Source organism: Paramormyrops kingsleyae, chromosome 4, assembly GCF_048594095.1.
Source record: "Paramormyrops kingsleyae isolate MSU_618 chromosome 4, PKINGS_0.4, whole genome shotgun sequence".
In the NCBI taxonomy this organism is placed as follows: Eukaryota; Metazoa; Chordata; class Actinopteri; order Osteoglossiformes; family Mormyridae; genus Paramormyrops; species Paramormyrops kingsleyae.
This window is the reverse complement of record NC_132800.1, coordinates 5,897,137-5,917,261: the sequence shown is the minus strand read 5'-3', so window position 1 is coordinate 5,917,261 and position 20,125 is coordinate 5,897,137. Positions and strand designations below refer to the sequence as shown.

General features: G+C 43.4%; 1 protein-coding gene across 5 annotated transcripts in view; it reads left to right on the top strand.

Annotated features, from left to right (window-relative positions):
• LOC140588675 (polymeric immunoglobulin receptor-like) overlaps positions 1-20,125 on the top strand; it is a 233,436-nt gene that overhangs the window by 48,810 nt on the left and 164,501 nt on the right. The window lies entirely within an intron of this gene.

The window sequence follows — 20,125 nt, the reverse complement described above, 5'->3', positions numbered from 1 at the left end:
GCCTTAGTCATTTTTTAATAAAGACAGCTTTTCGGTAAATGTTGGAATTCCTACAAGGTGACCCCGAGGCCTATGCTTATAGCACCCGGGCGCCTGGTTTGAGATGCTTACTGAGGACGACAAGTTAAGTTAACAGCGGTAACTGAGCTGCACCGTGTTTCACACTTAATGAAACTTAGACCTAATTCAACAGAATCAGTCGTCATCCATTTTGCAGTGAGAGTCCTGAGCGACAAGTGAATGAAGTTTCATTTTCGTACTTTACCACCTATCGGTAAGTAAGGGAAATGGAGGCGGTAATATGTCGGACACAATGGCACTGAGCGCGAGGGAGTCCGGTGTGTGGCGCGCTAACTGCTAGCTGATGTAACGCTGCGAACGTTGGGACTCTTACGTTTTTAAGATGTGGCTAACTATCCCCGAGACACTTTAGCCAGGATCGTGTATATTTGCTCTTAATGCTGCTCCGTTCAAATAAATAAATAAATAAACAAAACTTTTGAAATCCCCCAGAAGCATATGCATATTTTTCTGGTTTGCATGTTGTATGTGTGTGTGTGTGTGTGTGTGTGGTTGCCTAAGCACAGTCAGCCTAGTGTTTGATAGGTGATGGAGAGTGACATAAGCAACAAACTGGATGAATTGATATGCGGTGTTATGGCCAATGAATACGATAATGATGTAGATGCAGCCACTCACGCGTTCTGGGTTATGGAGAGGGAACAAGCAGGTCCTGACAGACGTTGTGCACTGAATGTAACTGTTTACGATTGACTCTGGTCAAAAATATGCTTGAATATTTTTTATTTGTTTGTAATCGTTCTAATTAAATGATCTGTCTCAAAAACATTGTGTCATTATTGCTAGATGTTCACTATGTCTAACAAAGGGTAACCACTTGAACTCTGAAAACATTCACAATCTCTCCCAGACTGTCAGAACTTTTAAACCTCAACTACACTCCATTACTACGAAAGACTGAAGATGACTATAAACGCTGGAACAAACTCCCACTCACCCTAATAGGCAGAATAGCAGCAGTCAAAATGAAAACTGTCCCACAAATTACCTACCTCTTCTCGATGACCCCGACCACCCCCACAGACCATTGGTTCAAAACACTAGACTCACTTACAACTCACTTTTATTGGAAAAATAAACCACCAAGAATCGCACTTGCCACTCTACAGAATTCCAAACATCAAGGCGGACTAGAAGCTCCAAATTTCCATCATTACTTTCTTGCAAATCAATTACAATATCTTCTCAAATGGACACAGAAGCAAAATTTCCACCCGTGGTTAGCATTAGAACAAAATTTAACAACCCTCCTCTCAATTGCAGATTTTCTATTTTTATCACAAACGGCAATAAAACTGGACTCATTCAAATACATCACTATTCGTACCACTCTGACAGCCTGGTGGAAAACCAATAAAATAACTAAATCCACCCTGACACCTTGTAAACGCACCCCCATATGGCACAACCCTGACTTCCTACTACATAAGACCCCAATTCACTTTTCCAAATGGGAATCTAAAGGTATCACCCACCTCCATCACCTATTTGAAAATAATCAATTCCTACTTTTTCATACAATTGTCCAGAAATATGGGGTTGGAAAAGACCAGTTCCTTCATTACCAACAACTGAAAGCAATATTTAAAAGCAAAACTAATAAAAACAACACACTCCAACCCACAAACACTATTGAACAGTTATTAAGAATTGCAGTTCATCCAAAAAAAAATATTTTTATACTCTACAAAATGATTGCCTTCTCAACCTTGTCCAGAACACTTTCAATAGCAAAATGGGAAAATGACCTGGCGCTCACACTAACCTACAACTTATACAATATAAAACCATACATAGGACTCACTTCACTCAAGGCAAACTATTTAAAATGGGATTAGCCAACACAGACATCTGTCCACACTGGACCTCGGTGAGCACTGACTCATATTTGCATGCTACTTGGACTTGTCAGCCAGTCAACCATCTATGGACTTCAGTCATAGAGACGCTCTCCACCATCTTGGACTGTAGGATTCCCCCTCACTTTGCCTTCTAGGAGACACCACTTCTATCCATATTCCACAGAAAATGAAACACCCAGTACTTGTCTCTCTAAATATAGCTAAGAAATTAGTCTTTCAAAACTGGAAATCTAGGAATTCTTGTCACAAAAATCATTGGATCAACCTAATTTCAAAACACATCCTTATAGAAGAACTTTCAGCTCAAAAGAAGAATAATACATCAGCCTTCAAAGACTTTAAAGACATCTGTGACTCCTAACCCTTTGATCTTTGTAACCTTTAACCCGACCTGTCATTTTGACGAAAGCGGCATGCATTACTTCTCTGACAGGGCTCAACTCACAACACGCGGTTCAGCCAGTCTGTCTCCCAGCTCGCGACACGCGGCTCAGCTTGCGACACGCGGCTCAGCTTGCGACACGCGGCTCAGCCCGCGGCCTCCCAACTTGCGACACGCGGATCAGCCCACGGCCTCACAAAATGAACAGGATTAAATGAGAAGAGCATATACTTAACACATCTAAGCACATTTATCAAAACAGTAATTTTGTCACACCGCACAGGTAAAACAGAACCAAGGCAAAGCAAAAAACCAAAACAGAATACAAGTCACGAAACATAGGAACTAGAAATGTAAATGAAACACTAGGGAAGCAAAATCCACAAAAAAAGAGGGAGCGGGATTTGAATACACGACAGAGGAGTAAGTGGCCACACAGCAGTCGGGTAGCAGGGCAAACACGTAGGACTTTGACTATGGGGAGGACAGGATGGCCAGCGACACCTGCTGGCCAAACAGGGAGAAGATGCGAAAGACTGGAACAAACAGGTGCTGACCATGAAACATTGTGCCCGATATATAGTCACTCTACTATATACCACCTATAATAGTAACCCTAACCACATCCCCAATGCCAGGTGAATCCTAGACTTTTAGCATAATACCAGCCCAAACACTATTGTCAGCCCAAACAAGGACTCTTAACAGCAATCACGAAACAAGCATTTTATACGGTCACCACACTGTTTGGGGGTTGCCAAATTTTACATCCTCTGAGTTGCACTGCCCCAGGTAAAAACAGATATTTATATTATTGCTTTTATTTTTTATCATCTTATTTTATTCTCTTACCTTATTTTAATTAATTTTATATCATCATTCTTCTTATTAGGTCTTTCCTTTTTGATTAAGAAAACTATGGGAGGAACCCACCGAAATATAGGGACAGCAAGTCCATGCACACAATGTTGGGGTCGGTTAGGACCCCGTGATAGTGCAGCTGCAAAGTAAAATCGCCAATTACTAAGACGCGGCAGTGGAGCACCAGACATTCACCATCTCCACCTGAAATTTTCTAAAACTAAGCAGAACATCTGGTACACAATCAGCTGAAATACCCCAATGCTCCAACTTTGTCTGTCTTCATTGGCTCCGTATAGGTGCTTGCAACATGATTTTAATGAAACGGCACCTACCGGTGTTCCGGGCAATTCAGTTTCCCTATGTTTCCCCTGTCGCGCGCTGATTTGTACACGGTTTCGCTGTTGTTTTCATGTCTTTTTACGAAGCTCTTGAGGTAAACAAGCCACATATTTTAAAACATCACATGTTTTTTGTTTTTACTGATAATAAATGAAAGTATTTAATTCGCTGGATAGAGATATTTCTTGATGAAAACGGTATAGTATTTCTTATAAGACTATATTATGCGTGACGAACTACTGTATTCGCATGTAATACTGTACCTGAGTGATTTTCAGACATCCCACATACATATTTGCCTAAATATTAGGAGAAACATTATTTCCTGACATCCAGGATATTTGGTTCCCCCCTGTTAAAACAGGTATACAGCAACTCTGGGCCTCGGTACTAATAACAATACAGTATTCACATGTAATAATGTACTTGAGTGATTTTCAGACATTTCACATACCTCTTTGATTTAATATTAGGGGAAACATTATTTCCCGATAGACAGGGGAAACATAGGGAAACCGAATTGCCCGGAACACCGGCATTCGATCCCTCTATGGTCAGCATGCCAACCTCACATGCTGATCCTAATGTCTTCTGTTTGAGTCCAATGTCCCGGTCCGGTCATGGATATATTCCACAGTGCAGCTCACATACTTTTTCCATCTTCATCGATCCGAACCGTTCAAAATTAAGAAGTCTGGTATTCAGTCAGCCCAAATGCTCCAATGATACACCGTACCTTGTCTCTCTTCACTGGCTCTCTGTAGATGCTGGCATAAAGTTCAGGGTAATGGAATGGCATCTGACTGTGAGTATTTTCACCCACCTACTGTACGTTCTATCCCTCTGCGGCCAGATCGAGGAACAACGTGACGCAGTAGTTCTAGAACCCCCGATAACCAATGAGAAATAGGATTACGTAAGTACAGGATAAACTTGCAAAACAAAAACGTCACCGCTCTATCAAATAAAAAGAGAAATACAGTCACATGTAAGTTTGTTTTACCACGGACTGCTTTGACCACGCAATTATTAACTACATATAAACATAGGTCGCTTAGAGATTCACAAAAAGCTGTACTAACCCGTAAAAGTAATTTTAGTATCAGCGTTACCTCCAGCTTATTTTCATCTATTTACTATTTTGCATAAAAAGAGAGATCGGTATAATTTAACTATGCATCCAATCAGAATCCCCCAGTCCCACGCTGTGTTCCGGTGTGCCGTATTTCTTTAGATTGACAGTAGCATCCCTATACTCCTACTAATAGTAATTGTTCTGCTATCAGTGTTTTTCATTCTAATTAATTCAGTGTGTTAGCTGTGAAAGTTTATTCCTTTGCTCTTTTGACGCCTAATTCAAAACAACCCGTCTGCGAATCGGTCCTTGTTTAATGATGTCATGGGTAGGAGCCCATATTGTTGTAGTAACGACGTAGGGGCTCGAGTTGTCCGTCTTTTACAGCTTGTTGGTCTTTGAAAGGATTATTTGTATTGTAGCGCCGGCGCGGGGCGCATGTCCCAGCAGGCCCCGCGTGCAAGTTGTAAATAGACCTTGTTGTGTTGTCATTGTTAATGCTAATGGTTACATTTCCTTATTGTTGTGCGTGTGTTTACCTGTGTCTTGTGTGTACGCTAAGCTTACATAAATCTGTCACCGTGTATGCGTCTTACAGTTCAGCGTCTGACAACTTTGTGTTTCCTGTTCGTAATTGGTTCGATGCCCTTTGGGTGCCTAATGTGCTTTTTTTCCGGACTGCTAATAAAGAGCGTGTTTCTCTTTGCTCTTGCGATGCCTCAGTACCCCCGACGCCACATAATATAATTTCAGCGGCAGAGTGTATTTTTATTAATAACGAGCATTTTCTGAGTATCTGTAATATTGTTTATTTAGTACGAATGCTTTTTTGTAAAGATACCAAATAGCATCGTGGTTAACAATTAAGTTTAACTTCTACTTAAATGGTGCCTTGATTGTTGCTGTCTATCATTTTATAGACATTGTACTGTATGCTTATTTCTCAGTCTTACCCTTCAACTGGTCTCAATAAAGGAGTGAAATCGAACCTTCTTTTCAACGTGGTCCTTGGAGAGTAGTTTAATCTGACTGTCGACTCTAGCGAGGCGCTGGATGTAAATTTTTCAAAAATGTATGTGTCTATGCTGCTGAAATGAGCCTTGCATATTGCGAGTTGGACCGAAATCATCTCAGTGAATTTCAATATGGTATTTGTAAAGCTGGCATATCCAGCCATGCAAAAGGTTAAACTTCTTAATTAACTGTATGCAGTGGTGTAAAATTCAGCCTTCTTTCTTTGAATTAACTTACAATAATTGATTAATCTACATATCACCCATCAATGCTTCCTAGCTTTTCTAGCACTGGAATGAAAATAATGCAAAACTTAATTAAAGCAGATCTTCACTGAACAGCTGTTGCCATCCCACCAGCAGGGGGCAGGGCTGCCCTTCATCATATCAAGCAACGCAGTGTGAGGCTGCCTATGCATCTTGCTCCCTCCCTCTCCGCCTTGGCTTTGTTCAGTCATATTACTTTGTGTTTCTGTGCCTGTGTGCTTTGCTTGTTTCAACTGGTTTTAGAATCTAAACTGGTCAAAGACCATGGAGCGGCTGTTTAAGGAGACTCACCAAAGCCTACACTGTCTGTGGAGGCTGAAGAAATTTGGCATGTTGCTGACAATCCTAGGCAGCTTCTACAGGTGCACTGTGGAGAGCATATTAACCTGCTGCATAGCTGTGTGCTTTGGCAGCTGCACTGGACAGGACAGACAGGCACTACAGCGGATGATCAGGTTACCCAGGAAATCACATGGTTAGGTCTCCCTTCACTGCAGGACATCTGTGACAGGAGAAGATTAAACCTGTGGAAGCAGAACTAAAACATATTACCATCCATTATAGAGTGACCCATTCTCTTTGTAACTGAGTAGTCACAATTAAGTGCAATTAACCATAATGATACTGCACACAGAGACATTAAAGGCAAAGGTAATTTACTCTGATGAAAAGCTTCCAAAATGACCATTGTGCTTCAGTGTTTCTCCTTTTCTCCAGCTGTCCACAGCTCCTGTGTTTATTAGGTGACACATTTTTATGTGTGTGTCATTTAAAGGAACTGAAATCAAACTTACCTGGGGATTTTGGTAATTCTGACTCTAGAGAAAAATATTTTTCTCTTCATAAACGTTAACCATTATTATTAATAAACATTCCACATGTACATAACATTTATCCAACACACATCCATATCTACACCACCAGTTTATATTAAATTAAATATGTGAATAAAACAAAATGTGAAGAAATAACATCTGAAGAGATGCTGCTCAGCTTTGCGCCATCTGTCTGTCAGAAAGTTTATGTTTAACCTGCAATGATTTTGTTTCTAAGGAAACCACCTAAAAATGTATTATTATTAAGACTATGTTCAACGAATGAAAATGAGAATTGCTTGTCAGGGAGGGACAAATTTGAAGCTGGTCCAATCAGAAGCAGCATCTTTAGTTGGCGCTTATTTTATGTGCGCATGATTGGATATTGTTGATCTAACTGCCTTCAAGCCTGTAAGCCATGTACAGTATCTGTCCGTTTAAGGCAGGGGTGTCAAACTCAATCGCACATGGGGCCAAATCTCAAAGCACACTTTAGGTCACAGGCCGAACAGGATAACCATTTATTGAACATACTAAAATTAATGTTTGCACATAAATATGAATCCCAAACAGACAGGATACAATATTACTGCAAAATAAATAAACTTAAACTAAAAATTATACAAATTCAAAATATGAATATGCTGCAAAAAAAACCTGAAAATAGAAATAAAAATTGTGCTTTTTAGTGAAAGTTAAAATAACAAATCAAAACATTCTATTTTCTTTGCTCTTATGCCATTCTGTCAGAGCTGGATGCTTGGCATCTTTTCTTGGCAACAAGTTCGTTTTTGTTTGGGGTTCTGTGTTGTGGAGATTCTCTCTCAGTCACATTAGCTCCACAAACAAGACACACAGGTTTACCGGCAATGTCAGTAAACATATACTCAGCCTCCCACCAGGGGGGTATTCCAGAAAGCTTGGTTAACTTACCATTTGGTAAATCTTAACCTCTGGGTTGATATACCCCAAACCCGCATACCATGAGTATGTCGGTTCCAAAACACCTGAGAAGAGTAAGTTCAATCAACCTCCTATTGCTTACCCAGAGTTAATGCGCGTGCACCGTGCATACATAAAGACGTTTTCAATTGATCGCCGATTTCACGAGTCAGAATGGAAAATCAAAGTGAAAAAAAGAGAGCGGCATACTTCACAGAGGCGGAGTTGGAAGTTTTAATGCACGCATATGAGGAATTCAAGCCAATAATAATGAAAAAAAGCAATACGGCTGCATCGGCTAAAGAAAGAGTTGGCTTAGCAAAAAATAACGGACAGAGTAAATGCGTGTGTATTAAATTGCAAATTTGACATCGCCTCCCCTTTTATTATAATGCAAAATAATTAAACACGTAACCCTTCCGCATCCTTTTTACTGTTAAATCACTATGAAAGCATTTACTTTTCCTGCCATTCATTTCTTTAGGTTAAAATAACAATGTGTATCGACTAGGAATATATGGTTTCTTATTTAATAAGGTGTAATCCTTCTGGAGCCAGAAGAACTTTGAGCCAAGTCAAAATGAAACACAAAAACATTCTGCAAAAAGGTAATTGATTACACGATCACTTAACTATTTGTTAAACACGATTTAGTATATTCCTTCTGTCATGTATGTGGAGGTATTCCAGGACCCTTGTTTTGGAAGTTTGTAAAAGAACAGGGGCCGGAACTGAGGTAGGGAGGAGGGAGTGGCTGATCGAAGTGGCGAGAGAGGCGAATAAGAGGACAAGCCAACCTGTGTATTTGGCTGGCTGTAGAGGGGGTGGAGCAGAAGCGGCGCGGGGCTGGTGAGCAGTGAGTTTTTTTGGAAAAGAGGGTCGCTGATGGCGGACACCGAGATGGAGTTGCGAGAGTGTTCGTCTTCGTTTGAACAGAGCGGCGGTACCGTGAGTTTTTTTCCATTTTTCAACCACAATTGACGTCGGAAAGGAAAATACCGACAGTATTTTTGTTGTTCGCGAAACAAAGTTGGTTTCGGATCGAGTAATTTTTGTTACAACTCCTCTGAGTTAAATTGCAATAGGCCGTTTTCCCCGATGCGTTAGCGCCACGGTGAGACGCGAACGGCATTGCAGAGTTTTTTGATGCTGTTTTGACTGCAGATTTTCCTGTTTTGAGTGTTGAGCCATTGCTCAGGAACTGGTTTTCCCCATTTCATACGTGAGTCTTTTCGGACGTACTGCAGTTTTATTTTGAGATTTTCCTTCCTTTGTATGAACACTCGAATAGGCTTTCTGAATCGGGAAGAGTGGCCGCCTCTGTACAACCCGGTCTTTAATGCTCAAATATTATCCGGTTCACGGGGAGCATTGGCACCCGTTGTGATGGTTGGCTGATTTTCCGCTGAGCTATTCCTCTTCCCCTAATAGAAGCTAAGACTTGATACCGACAGGTTTTCAATAGGGAACTGATTACCCTGCCATATACGGACGCTCCAACACCAGCTCAGTTCCGCCCGGAGGCAAAAGTGTAACATTGGATTGTGACTCCTATTCAAGTATGTTGTTTTACATATAAACCGTCAGCGACCTGAAGAGTAAAATTTTGCTACGCACTGCTGGCAACGGAGTATCGTCGGGATTGTTTGCGGGAACGTTTTTCCAAGAGTCTGATCGTTGGCTAGATTACAGCAGTAAGCAGTGGGACTCTGAACAAGTGTAAACCCGTATGTTAATTTCTTTTTTTTTCCTTTATATATATATATTTACTTTTTTTCCTGTACAATTTCCATTGGTCAATTCGCATGTGAAGAGTTTATTTGTGTTCCTTTATTCCCGGTTATGGCTGTATTTCCTTCGTGCCTACCCATCCTGGAAATAAAGTGAAGTTCCGGATATCTTGGAGTAGGGGCATTCCCCGGTCTTGTGGGCTGGTGGAGGGGAAGAGGGGGTTACTGTTACTTTGTACTCAGGGTGCTACCGTGTACGTTATTAAATTCCTGAGCCTCAAACCTCATCAGTGGCCACCGCAGAAGACAGTGGCACATTAAACAAGGCCGGTAAAAACATACTTAAATATATAAGTATAGGAATTAAATGTACTAGGGGTGGAAGGCCTAGATCTTGTCACTTCCCTAGTCTTCCAAGATACCTCGCAGAAGATAATCTCACCCCCTACGTTGTAGCGAAAATCCCCGCTACATTATTTTGGCGTCACGAACAGGATCATACTTAGCCTGATCCTTTTCTTTTATTTTTTGAAGTTTTCTGTCCCAAGTCAGTGGGCGAGTAGAAAATGGCTGAACTGGAGGAACTAAAGAAGGAGTTTGCCGAAATGCAGAGGAGATTAGCAGAGCAAGCAGGGGCATTGGACCATGCCCGAACGGAACAGAGAGAAGCCTTGTTACTGGCTCGGGCAGTAATGGAGCAGCAGGCAGCCACTCGGGTACCGCCAGCAACGATTTATATCCCAAGAGAACATAAATTAACCGATTTCACTGGTACCAGCAAGCCTGGGGAAGGAAGCGTAGAGGAGTGGATAGCCTCTATGAAATCAGCATTTCGTGTCATGAAGGTGCCAGGGGACGATCAAGTGGAGCTGATAAAGCAGCATCTGAAGGGGGAAGCTAAGGATACTGTGAAGTTCATGTTGGAAGAAGGGGATGACAGTGTGGGGTCCATCTTCAAATTGCTCCAGGAAACCTACGGTGACAAGGTACCCATTGGCACGAGGTTAAAAGACTTTTATGACCGAAAACAAGCACCTGCTGAGACCATACGTGCCTATGCTTATGACTTACGAGAGAAACTTTACAAGGTGAGGCGCAGAGAGCCTGGTCGGGTTCCAGATGAAGAGAGTGTTTTGAAGGAACAGTTAGTCCTGGGGTTAAGGGATGATTTCCTAAGACGGGAGATGAAACGGAGGGTCAAGGAAGAGCAAAGCCTGACTTTCGCACAACTGATGCAGGATGCAATCACCTGGTCCGAAGAGGAGGAAGCACAGCCAGAAGGTAACTTGAAATCCCCTGTGCGTGCAAGAGCTGTAGTCCAAACTACAGTTGCGAGGGGTGACCACTCATCTCCCCTTACATTAGAGAAGTTGCACGAAGCAATAGAGAAGTTAACAGTACGTCAGGAAGAATTGTACAAAATAGTCCATGATCAAGGGAGATTTGACCTTCAACCGAGAAGACAGCCATTGAAAAACAGTGAAGGGCAGTTTGTGTGTTATACCTGTGGTGAACCAGGTCATACCAGTCGACGTTGTAGGCACCGTAAGGAACTCAGCGACCGTGGTGCTGCATCTTCACAAATGTCAGTTGCTACCGAGGTGTTAAGAGGAATTTCATCGGGTGACTTAGCTAGCACCAGCGGGTCTTCAGTAATTCGAAGCCATACTGCTGACTGGAACACAGAGGCAGTGCCTGAAATGTTGAGGGGAAGTGCTTTTGGAGACTGTTTGACAGTGGACGTAGTAATAGCCGGGGTACCCACCCGATGTCTTCTAGACACTGGTTCAGAGGTCACAACCATCTCGGAATCTCACTTTAAACAGCATTTTGGAGAGCAAAGGATGCAATTGTCATCTGCTAAATGGGTGCGTCTCACTGCTGCAAATGGTTTAGACATTCCAGTTCTCGGTTGCTTACAGGCAGATATAGAGTGCATGGGAAGTCTGCTGCCAGGCAAGTGTGTTTTTGTGCTCACGGAATCTAATCCTGATGCAAAGGAGATGAAAGGATTGGATGGAATCGTTGGAATGAATGTGCTTAGCGACTTGAAAAACCTTGTACTGTCAGGGAAGGACTGGAACAAAGAGGGGAAAGTGAGTCGACACACAGATGCTAATGTGAGGAGGGTGATAGCACGAGTGAACATAGAGGAGGAACGCTTGGGACCCGGAGGAAGGATTGGTTTTGTGAAAGTGTCTGGAAAACGAGTTGTCACAATCCCACCTTTAAGTGAGAAGATCGTGGAGGGCCACTGTAATATACCACACCAAGCAAAGCGTCAGGTACTTGTGGAGTGCACGAAGTCTGTTACCCTTCCAAAAGGGCTGCTGGTAGCTAATGTGCTTGTGAGCCCGGAAAAGGGAAGAGTTCCGGTCCGTGTGTTAAATCTCTGTCAAGAAACCGTTAAATTGATGCCGAGATCCAGAATTGCAGTCGTGTTCAAGCCGGAGAAGATAGTTCCAAAGCAAGTGGTGGAATTTGAGGAGGAGGAGGGTCAATTACACGTTAAGAGGCCTATGCATTGCACTGTTGGCATGGAAAGTCAAACTGAGCAACTGTCAACTCCTGTGCAAGTGAACCTGGATGGACTGTCGGAAGTGCAACGTCAGGAGTTAAATGCCCTGCTAGTGCATTACTGCGACGTTTTCTCGAAGAGTGACACTGATTTTGGATATACGACGACAGTGACGCATAACATTCCCACCGGGGATGCACAGCCCATAAAGCAACGCCACCGACGAATCCCACCTCATGTTTTCCAAGAGTTTAAGCAACATGTGCAGGATCTTGTCAGTCAAGGAATATTAATGGAGAGTCGCAGTCCGTGGGCTTCCCCGGCAGTCATTGTGATAAAGAAGGGCGGAGGTGTTCGTTTCTGTTGTGACTACAGGAGACTGAATCAAGTTACATTCAAGGATGCTTACCCCCTGCCCCGTGTGGAAGAATCCTTGGATGCGCTGGGGAACGCACAGTTTTTTTCCACATTGGATCTCACAGCAGGTTATTTCCAAGTGGCAGTAAGCGAACCGGACCGGGAAAAGACTGCGGTCACAACGCCGTTCGGGTTGTTTGAGTGGACGCGGATGCCGTTTGGCTTATGCAACGCTCCAGCCACCTTTCAACGATTGATGGGTGTGGCATTAGGGGACTTGGCCTTCGACGTTCTTTTGGTTTACCTTGACGATATTATCGTGTTTTCAGTGGACTTCAAGAGTCATTGCGAGAAACTGGAGCTCGTTTTCTCTAGGTTACGTCAACACGGTCTGAAGCTAAAACCGAGTAAATGTTTCCTCCTGAGGCCAGAGGTCCGATTTTTGGGACACATTATTTCGTCTAAGGGAATCCAAGTGGATATGGACAAAGTTCAGTGCTTGGAGGCGTGGCCAACACCCACTAAGGTTAGAGAGGTGAGACAGCTGTTGGGATTTATGAGTTATTATCGCCGATTTGTTCCGAAGTTTGCGCAACTGGCAAAACCCCTGCATGCCCTAGTGGGAAAAGGTAACCAGGGCAAGTCGGCGGAACCATTTTTCTGGAGTGAGGAGTGTCGAACTGCATTTGGCAAGCTAAGGAGTTGTCTCATGTCACCGCCAATTCTGGCCTACCCGGATTTCCAATGTCCGTTCATAGTTACGACAGACGGGAGCCGAAATGGACTTGGGGCCATACTCAGCCAAAAGCAGGGCGGTGTGGAGCGCGTTATTGCATACGCGAGCCGAGGCCTGAGGGGATCCGAAAGAAATGACCAGTATTATAGTGCCTTCAAACTGGAGTTACTAGCCCTTAAGTGGGCAGTAACCGAGAAATTTAAGGAGTACTTGATGTTTGCAAAGTTTCAGGTGATTACCGACCACAACCCCCTCCGGTACCTGGAAACTGCCAACCTCGGAGCAGTGGAACAGCGTTGGGTCGCTCAGTTATCAGAATTTAACTTCGAGGTTTGCTACAAGCCTGGCAGACAAAACATTAATGCCGACGTTCTTTCTAGGATTCCCTGGGGTATAGAATCCGAAAGGGATGATACAGGGAAAGACTTCATTCGGTTAACCTCGGACGAGGTACGAGCATGTTTGTGGCCAGGCGAAGGAGGGGAGGCTGAGGAGTCCACGGTTCGAACTGCCAAGCAGGCAGTCATAAAGAAGGGCATTGACGGTTACAGCTGGTCATCTATTAGTGAACAACAAAGGAAGGACCCTTGCCTGGCTCCCGTGTACAACGCTGTGCTCGGGAACGGAAGGTTAGTGACACGTGGCTTCCGAGGTATGGAAACCCAGCAAAAGAAGCTGGCTAGGCAACTGGAGCGTCTGAAACTAAGGCATCAAGTGTTGTTCCGAGTGATAAGGGATCCGAGAGATGGAGAAGAAATTTGGCAGTTAGTAGTACCGGAGTCTTTGCGAGAGAGGGTGTATGAAGGGGTGCACGAGCATGGGGGACATTTTGGAAGAAGGAGTACCTTAGGTCAGATGCAGCGGGGTTATTACTGGCCCTCAATGTCTGCTGATGTGCAGACATGGGTAACTCAGTGTCGAAGGTGTACCTTGGCTAAGGACGTGTTCCCCAGGATTCGTGCCCCTATGACCTGCACCAATGTAACCACCCCGTTAGAAGTCCTTGCCATGGATTACACTGTACTCGAGAAATCGGCAGGTGGCTACGAGAATGTTTTAGTGCTCACGGACATGTTTACAAGATTTACTGTGGCAGTTCCGACTAAAAACCAGACAGCACTCACTACTGCCAAAGCCCTTGTACGACACTGGTTCGTCTGTTATGGGTGCCCCGCCCGACTGCACTCTGATCAAGGCAGGTGTTTCGAGGCGAGTGTAATTAAGGAACTCTGCAGACTGTATGGGATAAGCAAGAGTCGCACCAGTCCTTATCATCCGCAAGGGAACGCGCACTGCGAAAGATTCAATCGCACAATGCATGACATGTTGCGGACGTTACCTGCGGAGAAAAAGAAGGACTGGAAGACTTATCTGCCCGAACTTGTGATGGTCTACAATAACCATGTGCACTCATCGACAGGTTACTCCCCATTTTATTTAATGTTCGGACGGGACGCTAGGCTGCCCATGGACGTCTTAGGGGGAAAGGACCTGACGGATGATGGGGCAGGGGACCTAGATGAATGGGTAAAGGATCATCATGAACGTCTGAGGACTGCAGCGGAGACGGCAAAGGCAACTGCCCAAGACACTTCCCGGAGACGCAAAAGGGTCTATGATCGCAAGGCTGCAGGAGCGCTCATTAGACCTGGTGACAGAGTATTGTTGCGTAACCATAAGTTCAGGGGACGGAACAAGATTCAAGATAAGTGGGAGTCCGTGCCATATCTGGTGGTACAGCAAAACCACCCAGATCTGCCTGTGTTTACGATACGGCCTGAACCAGGGGGTCCCACAAAGGTGGTTCACAGGGACCAGTTGAGACACTGTACCTTCCCTTCTCCCACAAGTCAGGTTACTTATGCAAAAAAGGGAAAAAGGTTGTCAGACGCAGGCACTGTCTCACACGATGTTGTGTACACACTGTATCCCACGCACTTATCGAGTACAGGCTCACCTGGAGCAGTTGAGAGTGAACTGGTATGTGGGGAAGGTAAGGTACCCGAAAGCGAGGGGTTGGAGTCTGGACCAGATGTGGAGTCTGAAACTTCCGACGTTCCAGAAAATGACATCAGTGTAGTATCTGATCTGAGACATTCTGACCGAGAAACACGGGGTAAATTGCCTGTAAGATATAGAGATGATTACATTATGTAATCTGGGGTCAGAGTGTCAAAATCCTGTAAAAAAAAAAAAAAGAGAAACTGTATGTTGTTGACCTCAAGAAAATGTGAAACAAATGCTGATATGTTGTGTTGCTGAATCTGTTCTGTGTTTTCTGTTTTGTCTAGGAACTGGCCTGCTTGGAGATTCCTGTATATGGCAGGGTTTAGCAGGGGGGAATGTGGAGGTATTCCAGGACCCTTGTTTTGGAAGTTTGTAAAAGAACAGGGGCCGGAACTGAGGTAGGGAGGAGGGAGTGGCTGATCGAAGTGGCGAGAGAGGCGAATAAGAGGACAAGCCAACCTGTGTATTTGGCTGGCTGTAGAGGGGGTGGAGCAGAAGCGGCGCGGGGCTGGTGAGCAGTGAGTTTTTTTGGAAAAGAGGGTCGCTGATGGCGGACACCGAGATGGAGTTGCGAGAGTGTTCGTCTTCGTTTGAACAGAGCGGCGGTACCGTGAGTTTTTTTCCATTTTTCAACCACAATTGACGTCGGAAAGGAAAATACCGACAGTATTTTTGTTGTTCGCGAAACAAAGTTGGTTTCGGATCGAGTAATTTTTGTTACAACTCCTCTGAGTTAAATTGCAATAGGCCGTTTTCCCCGATGCGTTAGCGCCACGGTGAGACGCGAACGGCATTGCAGAGTTTTTTGATGCTGTTTTGACTGCAGATTTTCCTGTTTTGAGTGTTGAGCCATTGCTCAGGAACTGGTTTTCCCCATTTCATACGTGAGTCTTTTCGGACGTACTGCAGTTTTATTTTGAGATTTTCCTTCCTTTGTATGAACACTCGAATAGGCTTTCTGAATCGGGAAGAGTGGCCGCCTCTGTACAACCCGGTCTTTAATGCTCAAATATTATCCGGTTCACGGGGAGCATTGGCACCCGTTGTGATGGTTGGCTGATTTTCCGCTGAGCTATTCCTCTTCCCCTAATAGAAGCTAAGACTTGATACCGACAGGTTTTCAATAGGGAACTGATTACCCTGCCATATACGGACGCTCCAACACCAGCTCAGTTCCGCCCGGAGGCAAAAGTGTAACATTGGATTGTGACTCCTATTCAAGTATGTTGTTTTACATATAAACCGTCAGCGACCTGAAGAGTAAAATTTTGCTACGCACTGCTGGCAACGGAGTATCGTCGGGATTGGTTGCGGGAACGTTTTTCCAAGAGTCTGATCGTTGGCTAGATTACAGCAGTAAGCAGTGGGACTCTGAACAAGTGTAAACCCGTATGTTAATTTCTTTTTTTTTCCTTTATATATATATATTTACTTTTTTTCCTGTACAATTTCCATTGGTCAATTCGCATGTGAAGAGTTTATTTGTGTTCCTTTATTCCCGGTTATGGCTGTATTTCCTTCGTGCCTACCCATCCTGGAAATAAAGTGAAGTTCCGGATATCTTGGAGTAGGGGCATTCCCCGGTCTTGTGGGCTGGTGGAGGGGAAGAGGGGGTTACTGTTACTTTGTACTCAGGGTGCTACCGTGTACGTTATTAAATTCCTGAGCCTCAAACCTCATCAGTGGCCACCGCAGAAGACAGTGGCACATTAAACAAGGCCGGTAAAAACATACTTAAATATATAAGTATAGGAATTAAATGTACTAGGGGTGGAAGGCCTAGATCTTGTCACTTCCCTAGTCTTCCAAGATACCTCGCAGAAGATAATCTCACCCCCTACGTTGTAGCGAAAATCCCCGCTACATGTAGCTAATAGAAAAAAGGCTGAAGCCCGTCTAACTGGCGGGAGCCCACCACCACCTCCCCTCACCCCATCTGAGGGCAACCAGTGGTAACCAGCATTGTACTGTCCTGTAATGATTACCTATAGTTAGTGGAAAAAAGTAATGAGTTTGATGATTTTAACAAGGCAAAAAATTAAGGATACAAAATCAAGTTACCTGCACATTGATACTATGAATAGATTTCCTCCGCTATCTCGCTGTACTTGTATAGTGACAATAAAGACATCTATCTATCTATCTATCTATCTATCTATCTATCTATCTATCTATCTATCTATCTATCTATCTATCTATCTATCTATCTATCTATCTATCTATCTATCTATCTATCTATCTATCTATCTATCTATCTATCTATCTATCTATCTATCTATCTATCTATCTATCTATCTATCTATCTATCTATCTATCTATTAACATAGTCTCCCTCATTTATTGAAGGAGCTTTAATAGGAATGTAGGTGCCAGCAATGCACCCAATTATGAATGAATGAATGAATGCCTTTTATTGTCACTATACATGTATTACATGTATTCCAAATTACATTTGGAAACCCTGAAATAGAAAGTCATATAGGGAAGTATCAAGTGTGTGTGTGTGCAGGATGAATACATGTAGGCTATAGATATAAATAGTATGACTATATATTAAATATGCATCATAGATTTTACTACAAAGGACAAACCTACCACTCTGTGGAATTCCTCTTTAATAACACGCAGAGCTTTATGGACAGGGAACTGTATAAACGTGTGTAAGAAGCGTTAAGTACCAGACATACTGTGCGAACGGCTCTACACACAGTTGCCTTTCCCACATGCTCTGCGTCGCCCATATTGTACAAAAAATGACCTGACGCAAAAAACCGAAGTGCTATGCACAGAATGTTTTCTGTGCTAAGCGCAGACCCGCGGTTTGGGTTTGTGACATTTGCAATATGCGGTTTCAAGAGATGTTAAGTAAATGAACGATTCTTTTGAAAACTGATAACGCTTTTTCAAATAATCATTAGGAAATGAAAAGATATCAATACGTGGTCTTATAACTCTCTCCCGGCGAAAGAAACCTCGTATAATTTATGCCTCCACGTCCACAGGATCGTCATCAAAAGGGCACGCCATGCTCAGTAACCTTCTGCAACAAACTGACCCTGGAACATAACCTGCTCAGTAGCAGGTTATCTTCAGAGAGTAAGCTGCTATGGTTACGTACATACCCAGAAAGTTAACCTCCGTTTTTGGAACCGAAAGTTGAGGTTATCCACTAACTTACCCTTAAACTTACCCGGGTATGTCACATAACCTGCTTTCTGGAATACCCCCCAGTTTTGAAAGGCTCCGTTTTCAGAATCAACTTTTCTCTTGGCCATTGTTAGGGGCTAGCTTTGACTTGAAATTAGGGTTGTATATATCAACAGATGCTTGCTTGATCTGACGTAATTGATGCGGGAATGATCGCAGGTAGGCTATCATTCGGTAAGGCAGCTGTTGCGCTGCATTATGGGATTTGTAGTTTGTGTGTTATCGGCAATTGATATCGCCGGGCCATAAAAAAAAAGATATATAAAATGATCTTGCGGGCCAGATATAATTGTTTGCCGGGCCGAATGTGGCCCGCCGGCCTTGAGTTTGACACATGTGGTCTAAGGGAAACCACACAGCTCTGTCTGTAAAGTCTGTCTGTAAATCCTTATGCCATTTTGCCTTTGCTAGGCAGTATTATGGTAATGCGTAATACCGCGGTTTTTGGGGTAAATATGTGTCTTTGGAACATTGAAGCATGTAAATGTATTCTAGTAGACCCTGAATATAAAGTTTAAAACAGTGAAAATGAGGATAATAAAGCCCTTTTAAGCAAAATGCCCTTTAAGCAACACTAGGTTGCTGTCCATGGTGCTGAAAACCTGGGTTGGCAAATTTTATCTTAAATTCCTTTACCTTATTTAACTGTAACCCTCTTATTTTGTTGCCAATGATGCTCTTAGAAGTCTACAGAGGTGGGTATAGAAAGGATTACAATGGGTAATAGGTGATTTAGTTTAACTTTAGACCATCAGTTCAACTTTGGACAATAACGCCTCCCAAAAGCTTGTCTCTGTCTCTCTTGCTAGTTATTTCTCGTTACCCTCCAATCAAGGAGGAATCAAATGCACAAGCACATTGTAGGAGATATAAGGTGCAAACACATTAAAGTTTTGTTTAAACATTATAAAACAGATTTATGTACATTAAACGCTTTGAAACTTTACATTCCGACTGTCAGGGTGCGGGTTGCAGGCGAACGGACAAGCAGGGGAGAGGAGCCAGGAAGTCGGGTACGAAGGGGATTTATTGAGCTTAGACAGGACCGGGGAAGTACGACAGGTAACAACCACATGACATTCAATGACTAATCTGATGAGACTGACTGAGACTAGGACTAAATACAAGAGACAAGGCAAACGGAATAGAGAACAGGTGACGACAATCAGGATTCCGACAGGAGGTAATGAGGGGGCGTGGCACACACGAGGAGCGTTCGGAGCTGAACGTGACACCGACCTACATCATTCAGAAAAAGCAGGCGATGACCAGCCCAACCTGCAGCTCTATCTCTGATTGTACAGAATCCCTTGTCAGGGTACCTTTTGAAGTCATTACTTAACTAAAATGAAAATTCACGTCCGGGATTCCCAGGACGTATGGTAATCGTACAGTTAACTCGTTTTACAATCTACACATAATTGACACAAAATACGCCTATGCAAAGTATGTCTTTTTCAATAAAAGTTACAAAATGTTAAGCTAAAGCTTTTTAAACCTAAAGCAAAAGACACGACTCACTGTTCACACAGCGCCAATGATTTTTGGAAGCTGACTTCAGTCAATCATCTTTATGAGCCGAGTAGACGTGCATACACTGACTTTGACATGGTATATTCTATATTAATAAATATTAAAACAAAAGATAGGTCTAAAGGGAATAAGGAAGGGATTAGTTTTAAAAAAGCAAAAAAAATATGTAATTTAAATAAATTTAAATACAGAGTGAAGTGTCCAGATGCCGTATCCAGCGGCAGAGTGCGGATCAGGTGTTGAGCAGAGCAATCGCTCGAAGGAAGAAGCTTTGCTCTTCTCTTGATCTGGTGGTTCTGATGGATCAGAACCATCCCCCAGAGGAGAGAACTTGGAAGAGTTTGTGACCGGGGTGGGAGGGGTCAGCGATGATCCCCCCCAGGTCGCCTTTTTGTTC